Here is a 17531-nt window from a genome sequence, read left to right as displayed (position 1 = left end):
ACATCCTGGTCAATCAGTTTCTTGTTTCTCAGCACTGTTCAAAATCTTATCCTTAGTTAAGGTTATGCAAGAACTGAGCTCTTCTGAAAAGCTGGTCTGAAGGGACTGAGAACAGCCTGTTAACTCTAATCATTCTGAGGGTCTTAGGCACTTGCTGTTGACAGTATTCAGAACTTTGCTTGCATATTCAACATTTGATTAATTTCTAAAGGACCGAGAACACAGCACTGTCTGCAGCCCCTCTCATGCATGCAGGCAAGGACAGACACAGTTGAGGAAAATTGAAGTAATATATGAATACCAGAGGCTGATCCTCTTTTTCACTTGTTTGTCCATGAAAGCAAAACTGACAACATGGTACAAGGAGGGTTTTTTTGTTTGTTTGTGGGTTTTCCCCCCCTCAAAGCAGGTGATTCTTGGCTTCTAAAAGCTGAAAGCTAAAACCTAAAAGCTCTGACTTATGTGACCCTGACAGATAACTTCAGCCTCTAGCCCAAGCTGAAATTAGTCTAAACCCTTAATAAAAGAAAATTAGGCAGAAGTCTTGTGGCATCATTAATTAATTTCATAATTTTCAAAGTAGTTTGCGTTCATTGGGGGGAAGAGGCAGAGGAATGTAAGAATTAACAGTAGTTTCTGTAGCCAAAATAAGTGAGGGGCTGTAGCCAACAGTCTGCACCACGCATTCCCAGGCATGTTGATCATACTTTCAGAGTGGAAAAACAGGACACTGTAATCAGAGGAGGAGGTTAAAGAGAAGTGTTTTGGTGAGAACAAGGGAAGGTGGATGACAAGGAGAAGAAAAAGGAGAGTGAAGATCACAGACATTTTACAGTAAAAAGTAAGAAGGAAACTATTCCTTCTGTATAACTCTTTTACTGCTATTCCTTTCTCAGCATCTTCAAATGTATTTTTGTTGTATCAGTTGCAACACACTTCCCCAGCTAATTTGCCACGTTACTGAACTCTCCTTCATTTGGCCTTGATCAGCCAAGCTCCCTAGTCATAAACTTTCTGACTCACTTTCACACATCAGCCTAGTTTCTATAGTGTAGAAACGCCAAAGAACAAAAGCCCAAGTAAGGTGATAATCCCTCCTCTTCACACTTAACTTCTCCATGAAACAAATTCCCTCAGCTCTGAACCTTCTTATGCCTTCTGACAAAAGTCTGCCTAAAATCATCACGTATATATGACCTTGTTGACCTCAGAACTCCCATTCTAATGTCAGAAACTCTTGCTCACTAGGTATTTACCACTAAAAGACTCAGAAGATTTAACATGTTGGATGAGAAAAAGCAGGAACAGAGAATGCCACTGTTCTGCTTCGGTACACTGGAGTGAAAGAACTTCATATTAGCGTAAGATTCTTGCTCTGATGCCTACATATATTAACAGGAAGAAAAAAAAATCTAGGAATTTTCAGCCGGTGCTCCTCATGGTCTCAGCGTCAAAGGAGGAAAAGAGCATGAGGAGCACTCAGATCAAATGTATCTCCATGGATTAAGGTCTCTATGGCATCATCGTATTCCTCTATGAAGGTGTACGCTGCCACACTACTTGCACTGCATATTGATTACATCATTTGTAAGACTCATGTTTGCTCTGGGCTTTCTGGGTCATGAAAATAACAAGCCTCAGACCTGTCCTTGTGATCAACCAACCACCTGTGATGTTAATGGCAGGTTATCATGGAAGTAACAATCAAAACATTTTCATATATAAAGCAGTTTCAGCTTTATATAATCTCTTTTATGCAATTAGATACTTATTTTCAACCCTGGGCAAAGATTAACCTCTTTCCAATGATCTGAAGTAACTGGCATAAATAAGCCTGAGATCAATGAAAATTTGGGAAATTTTGCCTTTATTTTCATTTCTTTGCAGATGAATCATTTAAATTCCTGATAACACAACACTGAATGACTTGGCTAAACAAAACTTCAAAATCAGACTGGCTTGTCCCAGCAGGAATGGTGGAAAAATAACTATAGTAAGAGTTCAGAAGTATTAGGGAGGATATGGAACACAAAGAGATATGTACTAGAAGAGTCAGAATATTTTTTTCTTTACTGACAAACTCTTCAAAACTCTTTCAGGTAATCCTAGAGTTTCAATAAGCTCTATTGATTTAAGGAGTGATTCACACTTGGACTGGAAATGAAGGAGCTTTTAAAGTGCAATAACCAAACTCATATGGTTTATTTCACAACATCTTACCGCTCAACTTTAAAACAAATATAACTCGAATCACAATACAATGATGATTGATGTTTTTCATCAACGCCCAATTATCATTCCATCATGGCACAAGACTTTAAAGCAGAGCTGTCTGAGCCAAGTAAAATACAAAGTGAGCATCTGAAAATCCAGATCTGTGCTCTTACAAAATGACTTACCAAACTGCATTTATTATTTTCTAACATGTTAGGTCATGTTAGTTGTATATGGGTATACAAGATGAGGCATTTATTTTAATCTTATGCTCAGGTAGCTCGTTTCTAAGTCAGAATCACGTCTGCAAAGAGGTTTTGGTTTTATTTTAAATGGGGCTTGAACGGGAATTCTTACCATTGGTGGGATCAGTTCTCAGTTCTTTTCAATTTCACTGGACTTCTCTAAATACTTGGTACTTAGCATTCACAGGGCTACTTTACATATGTTGCTGGGTATTTCATTGGCATTCCATGATCAAATCATTACAAGTCCATTAAACTTCCCCTTTTGTGGCAGAATATGTTAGAATATATATTTTGCATTTATATATACATAAACAAAAATATATGGATAGCCTAACATTTAACAGGGAAAGAAGTATCTCTTGCTGTCTCTCCTCACTGTCTGACATGACCTGACATGATTTTAGTTGGAAATTAAGTTCCATAATTCAGAAGCAGGTTGTTTGGGGTTGGTTTTTTTCAGCATTGCACAGTAACAGCAACAAAATGATGGGAGGTTATGGGAACAGGAGGAAGTGGTTTAAACATGCAAATACTTTAAAAATGTAGGTGTTAAAAGACATACTAGTAATCTATGTAAATTGTTACAATATCTTAGGTTCTACAGTTCTTTTAACCAAGATAAGTATTACCTTATTTTCATACTATATATTATTCATAAACTTACTTGGAGCACAGTATACATTTTGTCCTCAAGGACTGTAAAATAACTAATATACTGTTTACTTAATAAACACTTCATATTTTGCTGAAATGCAGTCACCTGAGGTGGGCATATGAGCAACTATTTAATAATGTTCACAAATTATACACACCAATTAAGAAAAAGAGAATGTTAAATTCATTTAAAAATCACAGAATCACAGAATCCCAGGTTGGAAGGGACCTCAGGGATCATCTAGTCCAACCTTTCTCGGAAGAGCACAGTCTAGACAAGATGGCCCAGCACCCTGTCCAGCCGACTCTTGAAGGTGTCCAATGTGGCCAAGTCAACCACTCCCCTGGGGAGATTATTCCAATGGTTGACTGTCCTCAGTGTGAAAAACTTTCCTCTGGTGTCCAATCGGAATCTCGCCAAGAGCAACTTGTGTCCATTCCCCCTTGTCCTCTCCATGGGACTCCTTGTAAAAGGGGAGTCTCCATCTTCTTTGTAACTACCCTTTAGGTACCGGTACAAAAAACCCTCTAGTGCATCTTAGCTAAGTGCAAAATAATAACCAAAGAAGTACTTTATCTGACACTTTGCCTGACACATCTACCTCAAAAAGATAGCATTTTTTATTTTCATTGGTGGAAATTATTTCGGTTTTACCCAGCAGCTCAAATTATGGTATCTCTTATACTGTACTTCTTAATTCTGAACGGAGGCTCTGATTCAGTGCTATATCTCTTTGATGGCTTACAGATTTCTGTGGGAAGAAATGAAAAGAATTCAAAAGGGGGGTCATTTTAATACACTTGATACTTTGCAGCAATGAAAAATCTGAAATAAAATGTTTGCTTTTCAAAGGTGTCTCTTTTTTTCTTTAAAAAAAAATCTAACAAGTTCCAAAAAGCATTCAATTTTTTACTTACCTTACCACATAAATCAAATCTGAGTGATTTGGTAGTTATATTGTTTTTTCAGAAGGCAGACTTAATTGCTTCTCATTTTCATTGGAGGAAAAGGGAGAAATGTGTTTTAAAACATTTTCATTTTCTAGTCGAGGCTTTCTGAAATAAATATTTTGCCTCTTGATCCACTAGAAACTTTTATTTTAAGATTGAAAGAAATCATGTAATCAGAAAAAATGCCTTCAGGTACATGGTCCATAACCATTAGAACATGTCATTATAGTATCACACCAGACATATGACACATATGTTCTGCATTTAGTTGCCTGTTCTTTTCAGGTAACCATTTAGGGCAAAAAAAAAAAGCAAACACACTTTCACACAGAGGTTTGCAACAATGCTCTGACCAACTGCTTTGGTGACATTTTGATTCCAAATCCATTTTGCTTTTGATTTCTGTTCAGGTTGTACTTCCTGTATTTTACCTCAGGGAAGAAAAGACTAAAGATAATGCCTGTTAAGTTTGGCTTCATATCTTATGAAAACCGATGTGAATACAACATATTTTCCCTTAACAACTTTGACAATTTCTTCAAAGATTCCCAGAGGCCCCGTTATACCAGTCCAGCAGTATAAAGCAGACTTAAAGTGGATGCAAATAGAATATTCATTACCTTTAAAGATAATTTGCACTGCTTACACATAGTGTAAACAAAAGCCATATTCCAAACAGCTTGTTTCCAACTGGACTTATTTTTGTTTTTTGTTCAAAATTGAATTAAACCAAAATTATCTTTAGGAAAGGGAATTTGTTGACCTGAAAGAATACTATAACTTAACACACTAATTTTTGTGGCTCCATTTCACTTATACATGTACACTACCAGATGTCTGCTCATACTATAACCCTACGGAAAATAACTTCATTATGTGCAGGTAACAATCCGTCGTTAGCCACCAATTAGAAATTCATGAGAGAGTGTGAAAACACTCTACATTCAGCCTGGTTGCTTACAGTGTGTGAGGCCTATTTTAAAAAGAACAGTTCAATGTCAGACTGTTTTGTGCTGTGCTGCAGTCCCGAATGACAATAGTACCACATGCAGGTCCCCATTCTTCTGTTGTAAATAGTCATTCTCCTTTTTTTGACATGCCATCACACTAAAGTATTTCATTTGGTGGTCCCCAAACTGAAGGCTGTGGCACTTACAAGTGGAGCTTGAGACACTAACAGAAATTCTCTCTTTTTTATTGTTGTTCTTAGCTGGTATCATGAGTGTGGTAAATCATATGTTTGCTTGCCTGTCCGTGCCTTGGTTGATATCATCACAGGAGATGGCACCCCCTAGGTGAAGCTCATAAGCTAAACTAAAAGTGATATGGTATCTTAAAAAAAGTGTGATCTGCTAATTAACAGCAAAACAGATGAAGACTGAGTAGCAAATAGGAACAATTACATGGTATTAAATTCCTTGCAGGAAAATTGCTTTCCCTGTAACCAAGAACATAGACAATATGGCCTCTTCAGGCATAAGCAGATGACACCAAGCTGGGTGGAAGTGTTGACCTACTTGAGGGTAGGAAGGCTGTATGGAGAGATCTGGACAGGCTGGATCACTGGGCTGGAGCCAATGGTATGAGATTCAACAAGGCTAAGTGCCAGGTCCTGCACTTGGTCACAACAACCCCATGCAACGCTACAGGCTTGGGGAGGAGTGGCTGGAGAGCTGCCCGGCAAAGAAGGACCTGGGGGTGTTGGTTGACAGTCACCTGAACATGAGCCAGCAGTGTGCCCAGGTGGCCAAGAAGGCCAATGGCATCCTGGCTTGTATCAGGAATAGTGTGGCCAACAGGAGTAGGGAGGTGATGGCGCCCCTGTACTCAGCACTGGTGAGGCCGCACCTCGAGTACTGTGTTCAGTTTTGGGCCCCTCACTACCAGAAGGACATCGAGGTGATGGAGCATGTCCAGAGAAGGGCAACAAAGTTGGTGAAGGGTCTAGAGCACAAGTCTTATGAGGAGCGGCTGAGGGAGCTGGGGTTGTTTAGCCTGGAGAAGACAAGGCTGAGGGGAGAGCTTATCACTCTCTACAACTACCTGAAAGGACGTTGTAGCGAGGTGGGGGTCGGACTCTTCTCCCTAGTAACAAACAATAGGACGAGAGGAAATGGCTTCAAGCTGCACCAGGGGAAGTTTAGGTTGGATATTAGGAAAAACTTCTTCACCGAAAGGGTTGTCAGGCATTGGAACAGGCTGCCCAGAGGGATGGCTGAGTCTCCATCCGTGGAGGTATTTAAAAGAAGGGTAGATGTGGTGCTTGAGGATATGGTTTAGTGGTGGACTTGGCAGTGATAGGTTAGCGGTTGGACTTCATGATCTTAAGGGTCTTTTCCAACCTTAATGATTCTATGATTCTGTGATTCTAAGTAAAGTTGTTCTCAAACTATGGTCAACAAACCACAGGTATTGATACTGCCTCTTTTTTTGGTCAAAAGTTAAGTGATGCTTTAACTAAAAATGCTGATAATTGTTTGGACTAATCTCTTATGTATTTATCAAGAAACAAAGTTAGTCACTCCTCCTTCCATGCCAAACAGTAGCGGGCATCAAGGGCTGCAGAAAAATGCAGACACCACTTACGCACCCTCTCTGTTCAGATGGGATACAGCTCATCCAGAGCACACCTAATTCCTAGGCAACCGTTGTGCCTGCTTACTTTCTAAGATTATTTGTCTTGTAGGCACCTCACTTCATGTTCCTTGCCACTTGGTTTCAGCTGCCAGATGTACCCAGATCAATGCCCCATTTGAGGAGGAAAGCGATCCATCTTCTATCCAAAATTATCATTGTCAAAAAATATATAAATTTCTAAAATTATCCTGCAGTCTAGTATTAGGCGGGTGCTAAATTATGCCAAGAATCTATCTATATGAATGCAAATTAATCTAGCAAATTTTCAGGTATGTCCTTCCTCTAGCAGGTTGAATGCTGTTGCCAGGCGGACCCTGAGGTGCAACCGGTAGGTGAAAGGAAATTTGAGTGGTGTCATCCATTTACACAGATGCCTCCTGGTGCCGCAACCACAGGTCATCCTTTAACTGCTCCCTGGAAGTTGCTGCACTGTCTTGTAGGCACACCTGCACTACACAGAGCTCTGTGGACACTGCACTAGTAGCTGCTTGGACTGCACCTACACAGGGCTCGATAAAGGCCTATGTGAATGGTATAGGCTCTTAAAATGTGTCTCATACCTAAGCCACCAGAGCCTAAACCAGGTGCTTTAGCCAATGTCAGATAGATATCTGCCTTCTCTAATTTCATATGAACTGGGAAAGCAGGGTAGGCTCTTGGCTGTCATGTAGGTCTTAAGATATCTTCATTTATGATATTTTCAGCGCTAGTTTGAGTGCTAAATTTTCAACAAATGCTGGTGTACAGCTTGATATTTGTACCACCACTTCTTGGGCTAACTTTTTAAGAGGGGCTCACATTCAAAGATCAAGACAATGAATATGATAGCAAGTTTACTATATAGAAATGTGTAAGATAGCCTAAATGGAGTCAGGATGTGTTCAGGATACAGCAGGTAATCCTAAGCAATGCAAATTTCAGCATTGGATTGTGAATAGTTGCTGCCTAACATGAGAAGGAACCAGAGCCTATCTCCATGCTGCCCACTGCATACCACTGTTTATGGAGTACATGATCTGAGGTAAGACATTAGCATATTAACACACTTTACGTTCTAGGGCACGTTTACAAAAAAACACAATGTAAGACGGAGAACTTTCAAAATGCTCAGGTGCCAATCTTGGCCACAATTTCCTAAGATTATACAGTTTGTAATTGCACATGATAATCAACACAAAATTAAATACCCATATTGCCTAATTACATGCGTATACTCTAGTGGCATAATTAAGATACCCAATTTTACAATTAGAATGTGGCATTACTTAGTAAACAGCTTTTCAGAGCTTTGGTTTACTCATTTTAAATTACTTCCAGAAAACAAAAATTCATATGCAAGGTATGGTACACTGTAAGAACATTAAAAAATGCTTAATAATGCATATTCACAAGGGGCCAAAATTAAGACTTAATAGGCATACTTGACTACCTGTGTCTTGATTTTTGAAAACTTAGCAGTAAAACTTTAATGTTCTGTTATTATGGTTTATGTCTGATTGTTTGAAATAGCACTTTTGGTTTTGGCTTTTCCAGAGAAAAAAAAAATCCATGCTTTAGAATGGTGTAACCAGTCAGCAAATGTTTGCACATTTCACAAGTGAAGACAATATTATTTTTCATTATATTAAAAATATTTTTTTGCAGGAAGTCAATGGACCAACCTGAGAATTGTCACTTCTACTTCTAAGCAGATGTGAATTCATAAGTGCACAAACACCTATCTTGTATATTGTTCATTATTTTGTTCAGTGGTTCAGAGGATACTTTCAAAGATGAACAATTTTGCATCAGCCTTTGTCCAATGTATTTTTTGTTTTGGAAATCTTGCCATTAATTTCACCAATATTTGGGTTTTTTATAGCAAGTATCAACAGCAGTCATCTACAATAAAAATTAGCAGTGTGCAACACAAATTTCTTTTGCCAACAAGGGGTAAAAAGCTATTCTCACAGGATTCTGCCTTACAAAGAAATATTTGCAATGCTCATGACATAGCCAAATTGAAACCAACTCTCAGTCTTTGCCATCAATGTCTGTTCTGTGCTCATTTTTTTCAGTATCTCAGATAATTAATAATTGCAGAAAAAGTTATACTATAGAAAATATTATTTTTTCAATGCCTTCTCTTGGAAGTAGCTGAATGTTTTAAAATTAAAGAAAAGAAAGACTACTTTAAGGAAAAAAGGTCTGGAAAGTGTTATCTAAAAATAATAGATGTTTCAAACAAACTGTGAGACTGACACAAGCACAGAACCCAACATATAGATGCCACTAGTGGATAAACTGTCACTAGAAGATTAATAAAATGTGTCTTTCCTCCTGCATAGCTCTTTGGACCAATTTCCACTAGATGACTTAGCTGAACTACCACATTTATTTTAGAAAAATACTGAGTATTGATTTCAAACTATTGGTTCAAGAGCCACTGTGCACTTGGGGAACTGATTCCCGTGACTAACTGTCCTCATTCTTAACTATTGTGTCTCCAGATCTAATTTGATTTTACTTGGATTTAGCTTGCATCCACGGGATTGTACCATAACATTTTGCCTGAGCTCACACTGTACAAGTGAATCCAGGCCTAGGCAAGCATCTAGTAAGAACTGAGTCATATAAGGCCAAGCTGTGACTCCTGAAGGATCTTGCTTCAGTAGAGACTGACAAAGAACAACTTCATGTTGCACGTACTGTTTTAATCCATACCTTGTATCTATCTTTTGTCATTCAGATGTTTTGACTGAAACATGATACTATGTGATACCAAGTGATATATTACAGAAGTATAATACATTGTAACAGTGATTTTGATCAAAAATATAATCTCATTAAAACAAGCAGATTAAGTTATTTTGACAGGATCAAATTAAAAGACCCTCTTGACACTCTTGATTGTCTACTAAGCTTTATTCAGCACTGAGCATATTATTTACCCTGTCAGATGCCTCGCTGCTTATTTAAGAATTAAGAAAACATATACAGAATAATCCTTTTACTTACAGAATCTCCTTTTAAAACTTTCATCAGAGACAGTAATTTTATTGCAATTTCTGAAAATGTTCATGGTTTCTCAGACTTATTAGAAAATTACACAAGCAGATGATAAGTATGACTTTAAAAGATCTAAGATCCAAATTATCTGTAACACTCCAATTTGTAGATAAAAAGCTATAATAGGACCTGTTTAATAATGTATCTAGGTACAGACAGAAATTTTTTTAAACTGATAAATATCATATGGAAGAAATATATAATCTGTCTTTTCCTCCAAGTGCAGAAAAGGAGTATTTGTCAAACACGTACTTTTCTGCTTATCGATTGCATAGTAAACAAAGCAAATATATTATTTCTTTCCCTTATCAAGTGGATTTAGCCATTATAGTCCAGATGAAAATGATATCTCAGTATACATCAGCAATGGCAAATTCCTATTATAATTAACCTGAAGGGCTATATAATATGTATCTTCTAACTGCATTCAGTACTAAAAGTAACTTAGATGAATGACCACTGACGGCAACTTTCAGTCCTGTTTTACATTCTAAATTTAACAGATGAATGTAAGTACTGATTTTTCTGGATTTATCATATGGAATTCAGAAATGCTGGAGACAGAATTGCTGATTAGCTCCTAGCAGTAACTGAAGCTTGCAGAGGAAGGTAACTCTCCATAGGTCTGACACACTGTTACCATTTTCCTTAACTAACTGGTAGGGGGGAGGGGGTTGGAGAAATGCAAATTCAGAATTGTGTGAGGGGGAAAAAAAAAAACAAACCAAACTCTCAGTCTTCTTGTTTGGAGATGTGTGATTTCTTCCTCCTTCATGTCCAGACAAGCCCTTGCTAGATTCAGGCTTACTTTAAATTCCTATGAAATTATGTAATAATGGGTTTAGTTCCCACAACTGCAGCACAGTTTTGACTAGGTGATCAGCTCAGCAGAACTATTAAAATGATGGTACAAAATATATTGGATTTGCCCCTAAGCGACTGGACTTCACAGCTTTCTGCAATTATTATCATCAGATTGTGACACAAAGTCCCCACAGTGACAAATGCTGATAGGCTTCCACATAATCTTAAACTGAGTTTTAATAGTTTGGGTTTTTTCTGAAGAAAGAAATTGCCATTGGCTGGGCTTCAGCCTTTCTCTGTACCCCCAGCTGCTGAATACAGAAGTGTGAAAGGAGTTAAGATACCTTATAATGATTGTCATAAGGACATCAGTAAGGTAAGTAGGTTGCTTTGAAGGTCTTCTCTATCCAGTTGGCATCAAGTCCAAAATGGAAGAAATCATCTAAAGACGCTTGGTAGAACTGTCAGCCACCCACACTGTGGTTATCTGTGTATAGGCATATGCATGCACAGACACAAAAAGTGTCCTGGCGCGCCAGCACACCTGAACTGATCATTTACCTGTTTGCTTTTTAGGTTGCTGCTTGATTTTCTGTTGATCTTTTGCAGGCATTTTTTGTTATTTTCATATTATTGTTACACGAGGAATACACAATACTCTGAAATGATATTGTAGAAAGGTATACTTCAGGATGAGGGTAAGCAACGCAATGTCAACAGCCTATATTTCCTATTTTTAAGGAGAAGGACAATGGGTATGTTAGAAAAGAATGAGACTTTTATTAACTATCTAATGAATGAGGAATAAGCTGCTTATGAAAAGCAATCACAATTTAGGCATTCTGGTCATTACAGACTCCTTAGGTCTTTGAGACCAAAGATGGAGTGACTCTATGTGGAGTGATTCATTATTCCAGATGATAGGTTCACTTGGCTACCATGCTAGAATACAAAAAACGTCCCATTCTCCATGCTGTAAATGCTTAAGTAGCAGTGGATTATGTTTCAGAGTTTAAGTTGCATCCCTGATCACATTTGAATCATCTCCTGTTAATAAAAAAAGTGATCGCTGAAGTAACCAGCCCTTCTTCTGGAGTAGCCTGGCTACAGTCTGCTCATTGCTCTAAAGCAGAGGAGTTTTGAATGCCAACATGATGCTTTGCCTTAGGAACAAATATAAAACAGCTACATCCTGCCAGCTCATTGCCAGCAGATATACTGCAGAAATAGATCAAGACATCAATCCCAGCACTGGCCTGATCACAGGATAGAAAAAGAAGCTTCACTCAGTGCAGCATTTCACTGCAGGGACAGCTACTGAACTTTGCATCACATTAATTTTTTTTTTCTTCAAATCACTTTGATGGCAGGTTCGCTGTCTTCTGCCTCCATCTGCCTCATTTCAGCTGCTCATAACTATCTCTTCCTTACTGCAGGACATTCTTGTACATCCACCCTTTCTAGCCCTGATTTTTATCCCACTCCAGTCAGGAAGAGCTAGGTTAATTTCAGCAGGTTATATAGGGACTTTTAGACAACATGGATCATTTTGACAGAGGATGTGGTGAGCACTGGGAACAGTAAACTGTGGAAAAGCACATGTGGTCCAGCCATAACCAGTGTTGTCTCTGTCGTGTGCTGGCCCAGAGTTCCCAAAATGGAATTTAACCCATGGCTTTTATAAGCGAAGACAGGCTTTTTAACCAGCTCCCTAATTATAAATACACTGAGAAGGCAAAGAAGGAATAAAGGATATGAATGCAGTCAGACAAATTCTGGTTACAGCAAGGAAACCAGCACCTCACATACAGTCGGGGGGGAGGGGGAGTGTTAAAAAAAAAAATTAAAAAAAATAAATAAAAAAAAGAAAAACAGAGATTAAAGTAGCAAATGGTTGAGTTACAGTTTCATATCTAAAAAAAGAAGTGATACTCATGACTACAGGATGTCACATTCCACTATTGAAATACTGCTCCATCATTGTATTTACTTTAGTACATAATACAGGCCTTGTGAGACATCTGTAACCTGGAATGAAATTAGTGAGAACAGTAAATTCTCTTTTATCTTTTTATCCCCTTAACTCATACATATTTATGCAGGTTTTTTTCAAAGCAATCCAGTTAGTAGGTGGAACAGCCCACCTTTTTTTTTCCAAGGAAAATTAGGTTTCTGCAAGTGATCCAAGCTCAAGAGTCTCAAGTCATGTACACAGCTAGTGAGTTAAGTTTTCAGATTCAAATGAGACAAAGTTCTCCAGGATTGTTTTTGGGGCTTCTTGGGTTTCAGGTTTTTTGGTTTGTTTGTTTTGGGGTTTTTTTTTGTCATAGGCCTGATAATGCTACAGAGAACAAAACAAAACAAAACACTTCTTTTTTTAAAATGATTATGCAAAATTCAAAGCTTCTTGCAGAAAAAAAAAATATCTCTTCTGACAGTTGCACACATTCATCCAAGGGCAGAACATATCCCTCTGGGAAGGTATAAGTTTTCAGCAAGACAAATTTCTTCTTGAGAGAGAAAAAAGAATAAAAGCAGCCAAACTCCTAAGTGACAACTTACTAGTGGGGAAAATTTGGTTAGAGAATATTTGCAATTCAAGATCCCTGGTCTGGCTGCTGCTGTGTTGGCCTGACCTGAAAAGGAATGAAACTCATCTCTGAAGCGTTGCTTACAGTCTTTAAAAGAAAGAATTTGGAGAGAAGTACAAGCACATTCAAAAATTCAGGACATGCAGTAAACTGGACATGCAATTACATTGAGGAAAGCATCGTTACTGTGTTAAAATGCTAGAAAAGTACATATCCTCCTCCTGTCCTACCTAGTGGTTTGCATTTATGTTTTTAAGAAATAAAACTGATTTCACAATAATAGGAGATGCTCAAAGACTATGAAGGACAGAATTGGAAAAACAGAAAGTGAGCTCAAATGTAAGTTCCACTAATCCTCTCACTGAGCTGTTCAACTTTTACCTTAGCTGCTAATGGGGAAAACTGATAACTCTAGGGTTTGCATTTTGTCATGTTTAAAGATACAAATAGCAAATACCTAAAATATAGTCTGGAAATTAGACTGTCAGTTCCTCATAGGGGTTCCATTTTCATGCTTCTGTGAAGTGACCTGGCTACTGGCTAGGCCAGTGTAATAGCAATACTGATTATTAACAATCAGAATCAAAATACCATGCCGGGTATTCATCCTCTTATCTCAAACATCGGCAAAATATTATTCCCTCGTTTCAGGATTGTTTCATCTAATTGCCAGTTAGGCTAATTAAGGCAAAGTGTGGTTATTTTCTTGTGCATGGAAGCCTTTGAAGTTGCTCTGACTTCCTTAAGTTTCATTCTTGGTTTTCTTAATGGAAGAGCAGTACTTTTAGTCTCAAAATTTTCAGTTACAGAATCAGCATCGCTGTACTTAGAGGTAGACTTACATATGAATTTAGTATTTGAAAAGTGTGAGGTGAGCATAAATAATGGGATTTTCAGTACTAAACCCTTTCCCATCAGCTTGCTCCAGCAAGCAGACGCTAAAAATGCATATAGGGGCATTTTACAGTCAGTGGCAAGAGAGATTTCTGTGGTCTTGCTAATACTGTCCATTGACCATATCATGAGCTTGGACACCACACCCAATCTTGTTAGGCTCCTACTTTTAAAAAATGCATGATCACATTTCAAGACCATCATCTGATGTGAATATGCTGGGAAGTCTGGGCCCAAGTTAGTTCTCTAAGTTGCTCTGGGTGGTTGTGTGCATCTTTAGACAGCTGAATACTTCTCAGTCTCGATATGCTTGTTTAAAAAGTTTGTAAATGTATTTGAGATCACAGAATCACAGAATCCCAGGTTGGAAGGGACCTCAGGGATCATCTAGTCCAACCTTTCTCGGAAGAGCACAGTCTAGACAAGATGGCCCAGCACCCTGTCCAGCCGACTCTTGAAGGTGTCCAATGTGGCCGAGTCAACCACTTCCCTGGGGAGATTATTCCAATGGGTGACTGTCCTCACTGTGAAAAACTTTCCTCTGGTGTCCAATCGGAATCTCGCCAAGAGCAACTTGTGTCCATTCCCCCTTGTCCTCTCCATGGGACTCCATGTAAAAAGAGAGTCTCCATCTTCTTTGTAACTACCCCTTAAGTACTGGTACTTAGGGTATTTACTGGTATTTAGAAATGTATTACATAAAAGTGAATTTGGAAAGTATTTTACATTGGTCAATAGGTCTTTTTTTTTTTTTCTTTCTCAGATCTTTTGCCAGCTCACATTTTTTACTGAAGTATATAATAGCGTGAGTGTGTGGGTTGACAGCAAGCACTTCAAGGCACCTGCACCCTTGTACACATTGACACTCCCACTACTAACTGTCCTGGCACATCCAGGTAGCAAATCAGCCCGTGGCTTTTCTGTGTTTGAGCACATTTTCAGGTGTGAGGTGCTCCATGAGTTACCAACCTGGATGTTTTATCTTTCAATTCCAGCCTTTGTTGTGCTCTTGATGAATTGCTCACTTAGTGTCTAGAAAAAATAAAGCCATCAATATCAATGATAGTGGCAATGAACTGTGGCAAGCTAAAGGTACAGGAGATTAACAATCATTGTACGTCAGAGGCTTATGATGATGATCATTATTGGCATACATATTTACCTCTACAAAAAATAATATTGTAAATAATTATAATAAAGGACAACTTTAAATTATATATAGCCTGCCTTACCCTTAGCAGAGAATTAACAATAAAGTTATAGAGGAAAAAATCAAGCTATTTTAATTGTTTGTGTTACACAGATGCAAGGTGAAATCTAACTTAAACCTCTCTGTGATATTAATAGGGAATATGTATTTTAAGTTAAAATATATTTGGTGGATAATATTATAAGACTTAAATTCAACCCTGATTAAAACAAAGTTCATCCAACTAACATTTAAAAAAGATCAAGTTAAAGAAAATTCCATGCTTTTACCAGTAAGATTATTTCATTAATTTGAGAATTAATTCTATCTGTACCCTATCAGAAAGCTTTCAGAGGTATACATGTAATACAGTCTTCTCTAAATCTAAAGAAATTAGCGCCACTGATACTATAAATACATTTCTATTTCTGCAGCTGATATGAAGAGGGAAGCTGCCTTTTTGCCAACTTCCACTTATTCAGCATACAAAAGATATTAAATGATTTAAAAATCTGTTCACATGGTTGTATAGTCACTTTCCAGTCAAATGAAACCAAAGTCTGAAGCATGTGTTATCTCTTTCTTCTGCCACACAGTAATTGGTCTAACCTCCCAAATGAAATTAAATTTAACTTTCTTTTGATGACTCAAGTCTGAAGGAAATAAGCATACCCATATTTAAAGCTCCTATTTACCTTTCCTTTTGTCTTCTTAACAGAGATAATCTGGAGCTTTGTCCTAGCAATATAGATGCTAATTTTACTATCTGGGAAAATCACAGCCTGTGACTCTATCAGACCACATAGAAAACTACAATCCTACTTTCCCACTGTTGGCACCTAAGATAAATTTTTGTGAATAATTTTCTTTTTTCTTTCTTCCTCTCTGACTTTTATACAATTCATATCAGTAATGTCTTTCCTTCTTAGCACAGGGTAGAGAAAAATATATGAAGGTGAAATGACAGTAGGAATCTGGAAAAGCTGCTTTATCTCTATAAAATACATATATATCAGGTGACCCCTGCTAAATATGCCAAAAATTGTTATCAGGAAATCTGTAATCTGGAGCTTACAAGCCCCAAAATAAACCCTTAGAATTTACTCCAGGATGATACCTTCTTCTGAAATTACTTAATATTAGTGAGATGTAGTGTCATGCCAGCATTGACCTTGCTGGCACACGGAACTGACATTGCACTTTCCCTTCTGGCCAAAGTTAAGCCAGGTCATAATTTGTAGGCACTTATTGCTCATTTTACCCCAAGCTCCACCTCCTCTTTTCATTACATCCTTCAGATCTGCCAGGATGAAGTGTTAAGGCAATTCATTTCTAACCCAGTTTGGTCAAAACAATCCGAGTTATGTGGCATTTAATCTGTTGAAACTGATGTCTGTCTGACTGAACTGGGTTAAGGAGCAATTACACAAGCAGTTGTGGCAGTGGATCTGGGCTGCAGTTCCTTAACTGGCAAACTGCTGGCTGCTGTAGTCCTGATACATCCCAAACCCTCCCCTTTCCTCTGTCGTCCCTTTCCCAGGCTCCTCTGGCCCTGACAGAACTTGTTGAAACTCCTAAATCTGCAGAAAATGGCCCAGTGCAGGATCAGCCAAAGACCAGGGCTGGTAAAAGGGAGATGACAAGCAAAAGTAAGCAAGAAGGAACATGAGGGAGAGGAGGTGAGGTTTAAGGAGGAAGCCAGGTTCTGGGAGCAGCAGAGGTTGCTGAGGACAGAGACTTCCTTAGCCCATCTGGAGGCATTCCAGGACAGCAGAGGTGACTGACTGCAGAGTGCCTGTCCCTGCATTCTCTAATCTTTTTCCTGCCACATTAAGGGGCATCTTGGCAATAGTTTCAAGGAGGCCAGAACTGGACTCCAAGTGAGAAAGAAACAGGACATACTTGGAGAAAGACATCATGATGTAGCAGACTGTCCCAAAGACTGATTTAGGTGCATCCAGAGCTTTTAAAACCATTGTGCCAGAGATTTCAGTATGGAGTTCTGGAATAAAAGGAAGAACCTCCTGCCTGAGGTATTTTTAGCTTTGAACTCCCTCCTAAAGTTAGGGTAGGAGCAGATGTTTTCTCTTTTCCCCAGCTGGATATTCCTGCCCCAGCCCACCTGTGACTGACTCAGTCTGTAGGGCAACTCCCTACCCCACCCCAAGCAAATTCAGCCAGGATCATGCCAACAATCTGCACTGTTTGAGCTGATCTCCTTTGTTGTGCCTAAAGCGAATTAGGGTGTGCATGTGTTAACAGACTGAAGAAGGATAGGGATGAACAGCTGCTCTGAACCAG

This window comes from Phalacrocorax carbo, chromosome 1 (genome assembly GCF_963921805.1).
Source record: "Phalacrocorax carbo chromosome 1, bPhaCar2.1, whole genome shotgun sequence".
In the NCBI taxonomy this organism is placed as follows: Eukaryota; Metazoa; Chordata; class Aves; order Suliformes; family Phalacrocoracidae; genus Phalacrocorax; species Phalacrocorax carbo.
The sequence above is the reverse complement of the archived record's forward strand: the minus strand, read 5'-3'. Positions refer to the sequence as shown.